Here is a 13,924-nt window from a genome sequence, read left to right as displayed (position 1 = left end):
ATCTCATTTTCTCATGATGGAAGCTTGTAGACAGTTTTTCTTCCTTTTTTCTTTGCTGGTAATTCACCACAAATGTGGCACACAGTGGCAGCATACACAACAACCAAATGCTTTACATCAAGGGTGAAAGTCATGTCATGTATGTTGTCCTTGAGGTAGAAGTTGCCTTTAATTACTTGTTCTCCCCTTAGAGCAGTGAACTGATAGTCATCAGTGTATTTGTTGTCCAGTTCTTCAACTCCTTCTGATGTGACCTTTAAAGGTAGAAATTGTACATTCAGTCATCATCAGCAGCGATGGCCACAGTTCTTCCTTTTACAGCAAGGTCAGCAATATGTGAGGCAGTGTCATGGTCAGGGATGGATTCTTCAGCTGCTTACCTAGTAGTTGTTACTGAGCCGTCTCTGCAGATAGAGACGTCTTTCCTGTTATCCAGCCAAGCCTTGTTTACACAGTTTCCCTCATCCTTAACAATACAACTAACACAATAGCAGGATCGATTCCTCGCCATAAGCTTTTCTTGCTGGGCTAAAGACTTCACACAGTGCCACTTTCTAATCCCTTTAGCTTCCTTGAATTTCCTCCCATCCCTTTTTCTGTTAGCTGCACCTTCACCTTCCAAAGGGACATAAAAGAAGACATTTGATAATAATTTATAAATAGTTACAGTAAAGTCCTTGGCCAGCTCAAATTTGAATCTTAAACTTTAAACTTTAATCAATTTACAGCAAATAAATATATGTACATACAAACATATAATTAATCGCTGATGGAAGACCTAGCAACAGGAATGAACTTCCCTAAAGATAAAGGCCACCAGAAACTATATAAATGAAATAGAGGACAAAAGTAAAGTATACATAATTACAGGCAATATCATAAAACGAGTATGGTAAAATGCTACATGTTAAAACTAAGTGCTAACTAAAATTAAGTAACAATCACTTTAAATCACTGCTATCGATAGCAAAACAAGATGTGGTCTAACGAGGTGGACATACAGCTTTTTAATTACATCAGCAATGACACATGACCCACAAGATCTTCTTATTAGACACAAAACCTTATTAGCTGTGTTGACTTTGTTAACAATACGATCATGCCAGGACAATTTATTGTTAACAAGAATTCCTAGATCCTTTTCACACCGTGTCATCGGGATGATATTGTTACCAAGTTGATAGGATGAATTTGTAGGCTTCTTCTTTTTGGAGATACTAAGATGTTTACATTTAGAATCATTAAAGGACATATCTCAGAGGTCACTCCAGTCTTCAATTGAATAGAGGTCTTTTTGAAGAGCGTCATGATCAACTAAGCTTGGCAATTCTCTAAAGCATTTTGCATCATCTGCATAAAAGGGCATATTTGTATCAGCATCGATGTTAACAGTAATATCATTAATAAAAATAATGAAAAGAAGAGGACCAATAATTGAGCCCTGAGGGACGCCAGATGGAACATATCTCCAGTCAGAAGCATACCCCTTGATGACAGTTCTGACGCCTGTTGGTGAAATAATTTCTAAACCAAGCAAGGAGTTGACCCCTTACACCAACCATCTCCTGCTTATATAGCAATTTCTCATGAGGAACTTTATCGAATGCTTTAGCCATGTTGACGTATATGACATCTGTCTGTATGCCAGCATCGAGGGATTTTGCAGTAGAGTGCACAAATTGAAGAAGCTGTGTGACACATGATCGGTGCTGCCTAAATCTATGCTGATTAACGTTTAAAAAATCCGAGACATGATAATGCAATCTCGAACTGCAATTAACACACTACCACCATGACGGCCATTGGTTCTACGATCTTTCCTGAAGACAGTGTAGTGTGAAGGGAAAATTTCGGAGTTGAGAATGGAATGGTCCAAATGCGTCTCAGTTAGTACAATTAAATCGTAGTTCCTCTGAGACATTTCCAACTCAAGTAGGTCGAGTTTGTTGACGATACTGCGAGCGTTTGCATAAAATGTGTGAAGCCTGTGGAGTTAAATCCATCTTGTCGTGGCTCCGGGTTTGCAGCGCTGGAGTTAACTGGGCCAGGGTTTGGATTAATATCACCACTTCTCATTAGAAATGATGTTTGGAAGCTTGAGACGGAGTTTGGATACTAGGCAACTCTCGAGGATGAAAACCCTTTGTGACTGATAGTCGGTGTGTAATGGCGGCCGCATCGTGTTTGGTTGTAGGCGACAGCTCGGTCAAACAATCCAATCGACGCTCCATGAAGAGGAAACCGTGTAAAATCATGATTATCAGATGTATGCGGTCTCGCGAGAGCGAAAAACAACTTCCCCAGTAAAGATAAGGGAAAGAAATAGCTGAAAACTGCGAGAGCGCCTGAACGCATGACCTACCGCCATCATCAACTTAATGAATTCCTTACCGCCGAAGAAAGGTTAAAAAAGTTGTGGATCTATGCTATTTGGAGAGATGAAGGAAAACATTTCCAGGTTTCAAATAATACCAAAGTTTGTTCGCGGCACTTCAAATCTCACAATTTAAAGAAGAGTTTAAATGGCGTGATTTCCTTGAAAAATGGAGCTGTTCCTTCAGTTTTCGCTTGGAAACGAAGCTCACCTCGCAAGCAACCGCCTCCAACGCCTCGTATCTCCAGTATGGCTGCTTCTGTGTCTCAAAACTTGAACGAAAATATTAGGAACTTGTGGAGTCTGCCTGTTCGAGTGAAAGCTTGGAGACATCGGAATGCTCATCCAACTCACACCTTGCACTGGAAATGGAAGCACAGCAAACAGCCACAAAATTGATTTGCAGTCCAAAGAAAATCTGGAAATTGCTAGACTCGAGAAACTTTTAGCCGATACTATTGAAATTAAAGAAACATTAGAGAGCGAGGTGTTATCTCTGAAGGCAAACATTGCTCTTGTCGAGCAAAAATGTGAGGAACTCGAGAAGCACGTGTTTTCATTTCACAACGTCAAAACAGATGACTCTTTGTTGACATTTTATACTGGGTTTCGAAATGTCCAAACAATGATGGCTCTGTATGAATATTTGGATCCTGGTGTAAATGGCATGAATATAAAATACTGGCTATCTGGCCAAGATAATTCGCAAAAGGCTGCTGCTGTTAATTCAGTCAAGCAAGGAAGGCCTAGAACTTTAACACCATCTGAAGAAAGAAATGTTTGAAGTTTCAGCTCAATTTCTAGACGGGGGGGGGGGGTTATCAAAAATCTCTTCTTTGTGGAAGGTAGGGACATTTTCTGGAACTACACATTGCACTTGATTACATGTAGCATTTTAAAAGGTCCAAAAAATTAGAATAGACGCTGAACTTGTAATAAATTGTCAATAAATGTTCTGTTGCAAATATGATAACTTGAGTGGAAGTACACAATGTAGAATGCAAGCCCAAAGAAAGGAAATGGCAGTACACTGTACAAGAAATTATTTACAAATCCCCCTTTGCTATTATTATACTTGATTGCATGACAAAAGGGAAGAACTGGTATTAAACCTCACAAAATAAGAATAAAAACCCATCCCTCATTGATCTTTTTTAAGGAATGAATGATATTGTAGCCTTGCAAAAAAGTGCCCCCTTTTTTAGGAAAATGGTATTTTTACCTCCTTTGATGCATATTAAAAATGAATGAATGGAAAGCAAGGGAGAAATTTCATTGTCTTGTGTTCATTGACAAGACATAAAGCAAAACTAATTCAATTAAAATGGTGAAACAACAACAACAATAACAACAACAACAAAAACTTAATTTTGACCACAAAAATTTACAAATTGCTTGTGGATTACTATACAAAAGAAGTGAAACGAAGTGAAAACCCCTAAAGAATCTGGCATTTACACTGCCTTTACTGCATGCTTTATGAAATTAGCAAAATAATAAGATGCAAGCTTTTGCCTTAGTTCTGACCAGTATGCAGGGTCAAAGGCAATCCTTTCCACAGAGATCCCTTTCTTGGTGTATACAATAAAATCGCACCAGGATGCTCCAGATACACCCATCTGGCCCTGAACTTGAGCAAAGTAAGCATGGTTCCTTTTGAGTTTACAATGTCCATTGACAGCTTCACAGCAGAATGTGGGATCCTCACAAGCCTCCAAAGGGGTAACATGAAATTTAGTTTCTGGACATTTAACCTCGGCAAGTCCAAAGTGACGCTCACATCCAAAATCGACAACCCTTGCATCAGGGGAGCCAGCGAGAATTGGCATGTGTTGTGAAATGACCAGACCACAGTTGAGGACCTTGACTGGCGTCTTTGGGTTAGCATTACTTTTTTGTATTCTCTTAGTGCAATTGGCTAATATTTCAGTCCGTGCTCGACATGTCTTGAAGAGAATGGCTTTGGGTTGATGAGCTCAGCAGCAAACTTGTCATGGTTCCTTTGCCTCTTACTTATTAGCTGAAATCTTGAAGCTGTGAATCTATATTTGCACTCATTTTTCTAGCATTCAGAATTTGATTGCTCTCTTGTGGTAGATTCAATGCTGTTAATAGAACTTTCATCAACTTCAAGAGTCTGAATAAGAGCTTTCTCAGCATCGTCTAGATTGTCAGGAATGTCAAATGTGTCCATTGCAGATAATGGAAATCTGGGGTAGGTCAGTTCGGTTGGTGGAGAGTTGTTTAATTGAGGTATAGAGGCAATGTCAATGGTGGCACTAAAATTTGCCTCTGTATGTGTTAGCTGATAGCTACAGAATGATCCTGTCTGGCTCCCACCAAATTTGGTTTGCACAAAGGCTGGGGGAGAGTTTTCTGCAGCCATTAATGACAAACCAAACTGTGGGTTTATACCTTGAAGAGTCTCCTTCAAATCGGCTTCTGCCTGGAGGTCATGAGTAGGTTTCATCCTGGCTTCATAGAGCAGAGACTTCACCCCTTCCCTTGTTTTTGTTTCGTCGAGCTTTGTCTTGGAAACAGTTACTTCCATGACTGGTTGAGAATGGATGTTTTCCCCACGGCGTTTAGCATGCCACCTCTGAAGCTGTGAAGTGCATGCTAAATTGGGTTGTTCATCATCTTCATTGTCCAGGTCATCAGTTGCCTGGCTGTCATACAAGCTAAGCTTGCATCCTTTAAACACTAATGCGAGGACATGGTTACAGTAACCCACTTTTCCAGTTTTACACGAACAGTTGGCATGCATAGCTTCACCTGAAACGATGCAAGGTGCAAAACGAAGACTGTGTGGAGCATCATTCTTCCTGAAGCTATGATAGCATTTGGCTCTCAGGTAGAAGTACCTTTGATCGCTGTTTGCTTCTATATCTTTGAGATACTCATCCCTTAAAAATGTCTTCGCTTTTCTCAAGTTCGTGGGAATCGAATGATTGTCAGTATTACCCACTTTCTTCCCAGAACTTTCAATGTGCTGGTTCATTTCGGCCCTCAAAAACGGCGGCATCCTTTCAAGTGATTTTCCCCAGCCATCGCTTGGATACTTTGGGGCTGGAGTTTCAGGGGAGCGTTCGGCCGGCAGATTTGAAGGCCTGGTCTTTCTTTTCGTATAAATCTTATCTTTATTGGGATCGACCACCATCTTATCTCGACCAGAAGTGATATATTCTTGGACCCTATAATAAAAACAAAGATTATCAATGTAAAAGTTCCGCCAAAGCCATGTGTATAAATAGTTGCGTATGCTCACCGTTTGACAAAGCACGCTTTAGTCTTGAGTCCTTTAAGAGAATCACCGCGGCACCTTAGCCAAAACTTCAGTTCTTCATTCTTTAAGGATGAAGGATTTCTCCCATTTAAGGAAGCACCGGGTATATCGTTCTCTGTGAGAATAATGTTGCTATCTGCGGACGAAGAGCTGGACGATGCCATGATTTCTTTGTTGTTTACTTTACCGAGGCCTTTCCAACCTTGATTTCATGCGCTAGGTTCCAGACCGTTCTGTGTGGCAGCCATTTATGAATACGGTTTATGCGACTTGTAAACAACTTCTTCAGAGAGCTTGACAGTGCTGTAGAAATCCTGGAGGACAAATACTGCAATTGATCCAGATTTGCAAATTCACAATGTTTATTACCTTTGAGGAGTATGGTTGCCAGATCATTGAGAGAGATCCATTTCAAGATAATTTGACGTTTGCATAACAGGCCAAAGCTAGCAAATCCATGGTTGGGTGAGTTTGTGATGGGCATACCCTGGGAAGTATTTGCCAGTATTGGAGAGGACATCATGGGACGTACCAATTTTGGTCACAAATTCAGTGAAAGAATTCCCAGCTCATCTACAATATCACCAATTTTAGAAAGGCTTAGTATCTTTTTTCAAGGATGGGCATTGATGGGACTGAGATAAACAAGAACAGTATTTTGAAAAAGCAAATGCGAGCTCCAGAGAGGTGTGAAGTAATTGTGACTGAAGAAAAGCCTTTGTGCTGAAATTTCACAAGAAAAATGAAGTTTAGCTGGTGAAATTTCATTATGGTTATTGGAACACCAGCGGTGTCCCATAGCACTAGAAAATATGTGATCTGTTTTCAGTTATTCTAATATCATCATATAAGTATCTCTAAGTATCTCTCTAAAGAGCTAGAGAATATTCAGCTCTGTGCACTTAGAAAAATTTTCCCAGTCTTTAGCTACCAAGTGCTGATGGAGCGCCTATTCAGTGATATCAAAGACAACACCTACCACAATTATGGTTGCAAGCAAGTTTGTCGTGTTGGCGAAAGGTCTTGATTCCAATCTGGATCATTACCGAGAAAGATGGAACAATAAAGTGCGCGCATTGTCTTGGATGCAAGGCTGGACTTGCTGAATCATGCTCGCATATTGCTAGCGTGCTTTTTTACCTTGAGGCCTGGACAAAGGTGAATGGAAGGCTCGCGTGCACGCAAATGAAGTGCAGCTGGGTACTGCCAAGCTTCTCAAGCGAGGTAGAATATGCTAGGGTCCGCGACATAAATTTTAAATCAGCCAAGAAGTTAAAAGTGGGCCTAGACGAAATGATTGAAAATCTTTCTGAAGAATTAGAGCTTTCTGGGATCTCTAAATGCCAAAATGAAAGCGCTGTTCCCAAACTGGAAGTGCCAGCACCGTCACAAGTAGAAGTGGAAGAATTTTATTCTAAACTAAGTAAATGTAACTCAAAACCTGTTCTGCTAAGTTTGGTTCCCTCGTACGCTCAGAGTTACGTGCTACCGAGCCGAAATATATCCACTGTGATGGATATGTTCAAAAAGGAGAACTTGGAACTCTCATATAATGAACTATTTAAACTGTGCCAGAGCACCAGCATTGAGATTACAAAAGAAAAAATTGATCAGGTGCAAAAAGACACCATTTCACAGTCGAGCAGAGCGAATTTTTTCAAGCACAGAGCAGGGAGGATTGGTGCCTTGCAGAGTAAGGCTGCAGCACACTCTGATCCAGCACTGCCCTCCCAGTCTCTAATACAGCGCATTTGTTACCCTGAACTTCACAAGGTTAACACCAAGGCGGTGCGTCATGGGTGTAAGCATGAAGCTTCTGCTATCAGTGCTTTTGAAGAGTCCATGAAAAAAACACACACAAACTTTAAGGTTATCAAATGTGGTCTCTTTATTAACGAAGAAAATCCCTGGATGCACACCACCCCAGATTTTTTATGTTCATGTGACTGTTGTGGGGAAGGCTGTGGGGAAATAAAATGCCCCCTATGTTTGGAAAACTGTGACTTTGATTCATGTTTTAAAGCCTAGCTCCTGTCTTGAAAGGAACAGTAGTGGGGAATTCGTACTGGTATACACATGAATATTACTACCAGGTGCAACAACAGCTTTTCACTACCAAACTGAACTATAGTTACTTTGTTGTCTGCGGTGTAAATGAATATCAAATCAAGCTGGTCTGGCAAAAAATTCTCCCAGATAAAAAGCACTGGGACAGAGTTTTACCTAAATTGCACAAATTTTGGAGAATTTGTGTCTTGCCTGAGGTACTTGCTCGATGGTACACAAGAAGAGAGAATGTTACTGTAGATGGGGTTTCCCTAGCTGATGCTACCTGTTATCAGCTGAGCTGAGCGTCTCTCGTGGCTGTTGGCGTAAGCTGTTTCCTTAAGTGTGCGGTGTCATGTTCTGCGATTTTTGTCACGCGTGCCATGAGCTCAGAATATTCAACATGTTGAATAATTTCGTGCACGAGTGAACATTGACTCACAGTGTGCGCGCATTTTGAGCTATCAGCTCAGGAATCAATGCGAACGGGCATGCGTCCTTGCCATGTTTTATTGAAGTCAAGATGGCGGCAAACAACTCGATAGTTGCTGATGCAGTGCTTGAAGATAAATTAGCTGATTTATGGCCTGATTATCCTTGTCTTTACGACGTTCGGTGTCCAGAATTTAAGAATAGGGAGTTACGAGATAAAGCGTTTCAAGAACTGGCCGAAAAACTTGGAACAACATGTAAGATAATTCAAAATTTTATTAGTATCAAAAATACCAATATTTGGGGCCATTTTGACCGGACAGCAATTCAATTATTCATTCCAGGTGAGTGAATCGCTTCACTCTTTAAACCCCTGAAGAGTGAAGCGATTCACGAAACAGGCTTGTCGGGAAATGTAGTTACGTCCTTTTTTCCTCTCATAATATTTATTCTGCTCTGCTTCAACGTATTGAGCACTGTTCCACGCGAAAATCGACTTGTAGACTTCCTATATATATATATATATATATAAAGAGTAAGAGAGTATAAAATTCATAGTGTAGTTAATAATAGTGTAATTGTTACAGAAAATATATACATGTTTGTGTAAGCAATATGGCTAAGCAACCATACTGGCATCCTTTGTCGCATTGTGGAGGGTGGTTGGTTGTATATTGGTCAAAACTTGGTCGTTCCTCCAGGTCCCTCTTACCAATGTATGATCTGTGTTTTCAAGGTCTGCAGCTGATGTGTAACTTGCTTTGTTTTTTCCAACCATTAAATTGTGCAAGCAACAAGCTGCAAAAATTATGTCCGTGACTTTGTCAGTTGATAGTTTAATTGTTGTTAAGAATACCCTCCACCTATGAGCTAAAATGCCAAAAGCATTTTCAACAACTCTTCGTGCTCTGGACAATCTGTAATTGAATATGCGCTTCTCTTTCTCCAAATTCCAATAAGGGTATGGCTTCATTAAACGGGTATTTAAGGGAAAGGCATCATCCCCAACAATATGATATGATATCTTTGTTGATATCCCTTGTAATGCAACTGCATCTGGGAGATCTAAAGAGTTTGTTCTTAGTGCTTTATTCAATGCAGAATCAGCAAAAACCCCAACATCACCTGCTCTGCCAGCTGCTCTAACATCAATATAAATAAATTTATAATTTGCATCAACCATGGCAAATAAAATCACACTAAAAAAGTGCTTATAGTTGAAGAACTCAGAGCCTGTATCAGCTGGTTGTTGAATAGCAATGTGCTTCCCATCAATGGCTCCTAAACAGCATGGATAATTCCACTTCATATTAAATTCTGATGCAATTTGTAGCCAATCTTCTTTATTGTTTGGGGTCTAGAAAATAAAATATTTGTTTAATTTTTAGGATTCCCATGGCAGTTGTAGTACTCCATCTTCAGAGATAAGTTTTGAAGAAAATGATGAGGGTGAAGATGATGATTTCCCTGATCAATTCATTCCAACCAGCCCAACCAATCAAACTGAGGAAAGTGGTGATCAGAGCACTGTAAGATCAACAAGTGAACCACTTAAAAAAAGAGCAATGTCCAGAAGGAAACAAGCTGAAGAAGAGTATCCATTAATCAAGAATCTGTCTCAGTCAATTGCAAACAAACATAAAACAAAACGAAATGATACAATTTATGAGGCTTTTGGGAATTATATTGCCAAAGCTTTGTCCGAATTAGATAAAGTGGCAAGCAATTTGGCACAAAACAAGATCAATAATATTATTTTTCAAGCACAGGCTGGATTACTAACCCAGGAAATACAAACACCAACAGTGATTCAACCCCAACACCAGAGAAATCATTTCCACCCAATCATGCCTGGTACCTCACAAAGCCAACAACATCCAATTTATGGGCAAAATAGTGTGCCCTAATTATAATAATTTGCCATTTAGGCTTGTTTCTGATGGGTGTGACTTTGTTGGCAGCCTCTTCCAGGTGTTGCTGGGTGATGACAGAGTCAGTTTGAATGCTTGCCTCAAAATCACGAGCCTTAGAAATGACTTGAGTAAAAGTTGGAGAAGTTAAGTCTTCATGAGGGATAATGTCACCGCAGAAGCGTTGGAAAGAATCATTTATTCCAATAACAAAAATGTCTCTCTGCAATCTGTCATCTGGTGCTGAAGGGAAGTTGCATTTTTGGTGTTCCACATGCACAAGAGTATGCTATGCTTGGATAGACATTCCTGGCTCTTGCTTCAGGATACAGAGGAAATGGTGTGTACTTTACATTATTGGCTCCCTGCCAAGATAGAGTTGAGAGAGCTTGGTGAGGCATTGTGCTGGATTATGTTTGTCCTCCTCGGCGATTTGTGAGTTGATAGTGGTGGTGAGAACATCCCATTCCTCTTGTGGGAAAGAGTGACAAAGAGTGGCCATAGCTTTGGGACGTTTAGCAGCTATCCAGTAGTCCTTGCTGTTAAAAGGTTTTGCCGGATTTATGTAATCTTCCATTACAAAAAAGTCTCTGAAATTAGCCACAAAGAATTTGAATACCCTATGGCAATCCGATGAGCTTGCATCAAAGATAGCTCTATCCTTTCCCATTATGCACTGATGGCTGAACTGCTAAGAGAGGTTGAGATCAAGGAAAAATAGAGACAGGCACACAAAGCAAAGAATTGACAGGATTACTTGAGCCACACCATGAGGAATCCTTTGAAGTTGGAGTGATGCAATGAGGCGGAGGATGACAAACCTTGTCAACAAAGAGCAGTGTGACTCATGAATGAAGGTGTGAGTATCCTACTTCTGACACCATGTTATAGGTCGACAGCAGTCAAGATCGCTACTCAAGTTTATTACATAAAGCAACATAGTTAAGTCACATGGGAGAAGCACTATAAAGCAAAGGATCATGGGAGAAACACATTACATCAAAGCATGATGGGAAACAAAGGGATGATTTTCCTCTGAATGGTTTGTGGAAAAAAAAACATGAAACCAAGGCTCAAAGGAAAGATCTCACTGCTGGCAACTGCAGCCAAGGTAAAGTGACTCAACCTTGTCTATGTAAGGCTGCTTCTGATGAACTGATGTGTTGGTAATGTCAATGTTGAAGAATGTACAAGCATCCTATAAGATCCCCACATACATACATGTATGCATACATACATCCATACATACATATACCTTTTGGTGAGGCAGGTCTGTTTGTAGCAACCCAAAGGCTGGTGTGGACTTGCCATAAAGTTTCTTCAAAATGCTAAAATAAGCATTTTTTATAGGTTACATTCTTAAAACAATTAAAAACAAGGATGCCCAAAAATTATTTAAAATATGGGAAGACTTTTAATCAAACTAAACAGGCTTCTTTGTCAAATTGTATTTGATTTAATGCTCTAGAGGAAAGTTTAAGTTTTCCTTTAAAAAAGCTGAAGGGATGTAGCATTTCTGATGAATTTTGGGATGGAATTCCACATGATAGGACCCCTATGTCTGACACTATTTCTTCCGAGTTCACTATGATATCAAACTTGGAAGAAGACATTCATTCAATTTTTTCACTATTATGAGTTCCAAGTAGGGCTGTAAATTGCTCTGGTAAGCTGTTGTTGTACTCCTGATACATTATAGAGGCCAGCCTGCACGTAAAGATAAATCAGTAGCTTCCATTTACCAGTTTTAAAGACATCAGAATCAGGGGCTCCACTGGGTAGTTTATGGATTAGTTCAGCTGGTTGGGATCACTCAAGGTTTCTGGTAAACCAGGTCAAAAGGTCTGGATCTAAAAGGACCACAATACCTTGTTTTGCTACTCTGCAATATACAAGGCTCGATTTCTCAATGAAGGCATGATTCTTCAATTGAGGCTCAATTTAACAATCAAGCCTCATTTCTCTAATGGAGGCTTGGGGTATTGAGAAAAAAAGGAAAAAGAATGGAAAACACGTAAGAAGGAAGGAAAGAAAGAGAGAAAGGAAGGAGGGAAGGAATGCACCAGGCAGCAAACACGTAAGGGTGTAATTTACACATTTGAGAGGGCCCAGGGTCCCAGAAGGGTTTCTCATTGTGGGTAGAATCTACTGAGCAAATTAGTGCAGATTAATTGATTGCTCAGCGATTGAACAAAACTGAAGGTAGGAGAGTTGCATTGTGCGCTTCTGTGATTTCATGCCATAAGAAACCGCAAAGAACTTGTGAACGGGAGATGAATCGATGGAATGCGAGAAAGCACAGAGGATAATTTTTTTTTCTTGGTTTCTAAAAGTATTACCTGCCTAAAATGAAGTGTATGTTGCAGTTACAAAGAGGCTAAGCTTATATCATTTACTGTATTCAATTGTTATAGGTACTTGTATTAGGCCAAATATCGGTTAATGCACAGCAAAAGAAAATGTTGTACAACCCATAGTAGAGAAGATAAGAGTCTTAAATGTAGTCAGAAAAACAGTTAAGGAACTAAAGTGCTCCTTTAATTACATGGTATGTGTGGTTAATTTTCAGTGAGCTTCACACCCTAAAGTCTCAAGGTGAACAGTTTCCTAAAAATTAGAGTTTTTCTGCTCCTCCTTCACGTGAGGAGTGTATATCACTACATACGAGAAACGGTAATAGTTGACACAAGTAAACCAGGCCACACTGCATGTGCAACATTAACTTTTAATCTCATATGATAACTAGTACTGCATAATAATAACAACATATACATCAGGTACTGAATTTTGGATCACTCACGGTTTCTGGGAAACCACTCAATTTTTAATCGTCACGATTTGAGTCAGTAGATAAATGATTTTCAACGAGACCCGTTCATTCGAGAGAATCGAAAAGAGTCAAAGCGAGACTCGTGTCATTGAAACGAGATTCGTTCGGCAAACGTCGGCTCTCAGCGCATGCGCAGATGTATAATTTTTTTCCCAAGGTGTAGTGTTGTAGAGTCGGAAGGTTAGCGCTAAGATATTCGTACAATACATAAAGGTAAGTTCTATTTTCTATGTCTTGGTATGGTAAATGGGTAGGGAAGGCCTTAATCAATATTATTATATGGCCGGTAGCATATATTTCAGCACATAGAAAAAAGCATTGAATATGTGTATCCAATTAAGTTCAAAGCTTCCAGGCCCAATACTAAAGTTACTTCATTCCTCCACAATGAGGGATGGCAATTATGTCATCAAGACCTCACCACTGCCTCCACATTCAATCATCAAGGTAGGCCTGGGGGTCATCGCGGGGTATTCCTCGCTGTGTTTTAAGAGGCATTTTCAAGTTGGCCCACGCCAACTCAGCTTCTTGTGTATGGATACCAGTTACGGGATCCACAAAATTTTCAGAGTGAACCACAACCCGATGACGGGCAACTCGGTTTGGGAAGTGTCTTTTTAAGTTGCGATATGCTCCCTAGTCATCTGTGTACACTGTGCTTCCTGGTTGCAAGCACTTGGCCAAAATTGGCAAAAGAGTTGCCTGATCCCTACGCCTAACAACCTGGTAGAAGCCTTTGGCTGGACTTGTGGCTGTGTATAGAATGCCAAACACCCATATGTCAGGGGCTCGTCTTCCTCTGTTGTACTAATAGAGAAGATGTCGTCATAACTTTTTTCTATGAAACTGCTTCGAACATCAGAAAATGTTTTAACAAAGGTTGTTTGCTAATGCAGTTTGCAATCTACAGTCAGAAAACTGATTTGTCCAGCACAGTCTATTTTAGACTATCAATTTTGGTTTATGGTTAAATTTACTCTCGTCACATTTCACAACAGCCGCTCCTCTGACCGGAAATGGGAGAAATGGATTTGTTGCCAAGTCCA

At 40.1% G+C, this 13,924-nt stretch overlaps 3 pseudogenes; 1 reads left to right on the top strand and 2 right to left on the bottom strand.

Annotated features, from left to right (window-relative positions):
- Nucleotides 1-3,828: 3,828 nt before the first annotated feature.
- LOC149048352 (uncharacterized) lies at nucleotides 3,829-5,824 on the bottom strand (annotated as a pseudogene).
- A 693-nt stretch (nucleotides 5,825-6,517) lies between these two features.
- On the top strand, nucleotides 6,518-8,101 carry LOC149048351 (uncharacterized; annotated as a pseudogene).
- Nucleotides 8,102-9,881: 1,780 nt separating this feature from the next.
- LOC149048350 (uncharacterized) lies at nucleotides 9,882-10,793 on the bottom strand (annotated as a pseudogene).
- Between the last annotated feature and the right edge of the window lie 3,131 nt (nucleotides 10,794-13,924).

Source organism: Pocillopora damicornis, chromosome 3 (genome assembly GCF_964200805.1).
Source record: "Pocillopora damicornis chromosome 3, jaPocDami1.2, whole genome shotgun sequence".
NCBI lineage: Eukaryota > Metazoa > Cnidaria > Anthozoa > Scleractinia > Pocilloporidae > Pocillopora > Pocillopora damicornis.
Note: the sequence above shows the minus strand (reverse complement) of the source record. Positions and strands in the feature narration are given on the sequence as shown.